Below are 2,773 nucleotides of genomic sequence, written 5' to 3'. Positions count from 1 at the left end.
TTTCTTTCATAGGTGGGGCTTGGTGGGCTGGCTATGAACAGAAATGTGCCGACCCATTAGACAATTTTACTATTAAATTAAACTATTTTATTAATTAAATGGTTGCAACAAACGAAAATAAATTAATTAGGGTATAAAATGAACTCTGAATTGGATAAAATCTTATATGTGGCCTCTCTACACTACAAGGTCACACAACAATAATCAAACCATTTGGAGTTCATTAATTATTATTTAGAAAATAACTTAATTTATTGAATAAATGTGTTTTGAACTACAAGTGGGTGATGATGGAGGGATAAAAATGTGAAATAATTTGGGTAGCTCCCAAATTTCACTAAAAGGCCTGGTGCCAAGTGTGGAGGTGACTCTTGGACTAAAACACTAAAAGGGACAAGGGTTTAGATATTCACCATTTTATAAAATAACAAATTAAAATAGGGTTGGGGTTTAACAAAATACCCAAAAATAGTCCTAGTTGAATGGAATATGATGCTTATGCAATGCTTATGTTTGGGGTTGTGACGCCCCCGATTCAATCGTACACTAATCATGCACGCAAATGTGTACGATCAAGATCAGGGACTCACGGGAAGATATCACAACACAACTCTACAAATAAAATAAGTCATACAAGCATCATAATACAAGCCAGGGGCCTCGAGGGCTCGAATACAAGTGCTCGATCATAGACGAGTCAGCGGAAGCAACAATATCTGAGTACAGACATAGGTTAAACAAGTTTGCCTTAAGAAGGCTAGCACAAACTGGGATACAGATCGAAAGAGGCGCAGGCCTCCTGCCTGGGATCCTCCAAACTACTCCTGGTCGTCGTCAGCGGGCAGCACGTAGTGGTAGGCACCTCCAGTGTAGTAGGGGTCGTCGTCGACGGTGGCGTCTGGCTCCTGGACTCCAGCATCTGGTTGCGACAACCAGGTAGAAGGGAAAGGGGAAAAGAGGGAGAAAAGCAACCGTGAGTACTCATCCAAAGTACTCGCAAGCAAGGAGCTACACTACATATGCATGGGTATATGTGTAAGGAGGCCATATCGGTGGACTGAACTGCAGAATGCCAGAATAAGAAGGGGATAGCTAATCCTGTCGAAGACTACGCTTCTGGTCACCTTCGTCTTGCATCAAGTATAAGAGAGTAGATTGAAGTCCTCCAAGTAGCATCTCCAAGTAACATCTTCAAGTAGCATCGCATAGCATAATCCTACCCGGCGATCCTCTCCTCGTCGCCCTGCGGAAAAGCGATCACCGGGTTGTCTGTGGAACTTGGAAGGGTGTGTTTTATTAAGTATCCGGTTCTAGTTGTCATAAGGTCAAGGTACAACTCCAAGTCGTCCTGTTACCGAAGATCACGGCTATTCGAATAGATTAACTTCCCTGCAGGGGTGCACCACATAGCCCAACACGCTCGATCCCATTTGGCCGGACACACTTTCCTGGGTCATGCCCGGCCTCGGAAGATCAACACGTCGCAGCCCCACCTAGGCAAAACAGAGAGGCCAGCACGCCGGTCTAAACCTAAGCGCGCAGGGGTCTGGGCCCATCGCCCTGAGCACACCTGCACGTTGCGTACGCGGCCGAAAGCAGACCTAGCCTAGTGGCGTTCCAGTCCAATTCGGCGCGCGCCGCTCCGTCGCTGACGTCTGAAGTGCTTCGGCTGATACCACGACGTCGGGATACCCATAACTACTCCCACGTAGATGGTTAGTGCGTATAGGCTCGTAGCCAGACTCAGATCAAATACCAAGATCTCGTTAAGCGTGTTAAGTATCCGCGAACGCCGAACAGGACCAGGCCCACCTGTCTCCTAGGTGGTCTCAACCTGCCCTGTCGCTCCGCCACAAGTAGCAGTTGGGGGCCGTCGGGAACCCAGGCCCACCTCTACCGGGGTGGAGCCACCTGTCCTTTCAGCCCCCAACTCCGAACAGTATCACAGGTAATGTAACAGTGTAAAGTATATAGTATATGCCCGTGATCACCTCCCGAAGTGATCACAGCCCAGTAGTATAGCATGGCAGACGGACAAGAGTGTAGGGCCACTGATGGAACACTAGCATCCTATACTAAGCATTTAGGATTGCGGGTAAGGTATCAATGACTGTAGCAGCAATGACAGGCTATGCATCAGAATAGGATTAACGGAAAGCAGTAACATGCTACACTACTCTAATGCAAGCAGTATAGAGAAGAGTAGGCGATATCTGGTGATCAAGGGGGGGGGCTTGCCTGGTTGCTCTGGCAAGAGAGAGGGGTCGTCAACTCCGTAGTCGAACTGGGCAGCAGCAGCGTCGGCCTCGTAGTCTACCGGAGAGAAGAGGGGGAAGAAATAATGAATATAGAGCAAACAAAGCATCACAAAATATAACAAGGCAATACGCGGTGTTCGGTGTGCCCTAACGCGGTAGTAGGTGATACCGGTGAAGGGGGGGAAAACATCCGGGAAAGTATTCCCGGTGTTTCGTGTTTTCGGGCAGAGGAGCCGGAGGGGGAAAGTTGCGGGTTCGATAGGTTAGGGGTGTGTGGCGGACGAACGGACCGCGTATCCGGATTCGTCTCGTCGTTCTGAGCAACTTTCATGTTGAAAATATTTTAATCCGGATTACGGATTAAAAGATATGATTTTTAAAAGATTTTATTAATTTCAGGAATTTAATTAATTATTTAATTAATTTCGAAATTGCATTTATGACATCAGCATGATGTCATGCTGACATCATCAGTCAACAGGGTTGACTAATTCAACCCGGACAGGTGGGTCCCG

Source organism: Triticum aestivum, chromosome 4A (assembly GCF_018294505.1).
Source record: "Triticum aestivum cultivar Chinese Spring chromosome 4A, IWGSC CS RefSeq v2.1, whole genome shotgun sequence".
Taxonomy (NCBI): Eukaryota; Viridiplantae; Streptophyta; class Magnoliopsida; order Poales; family Poaceae; genus Triticum; species Triticum aestivum.
This window is presented reverse-complemented; position numbering follows the sequence as displayed.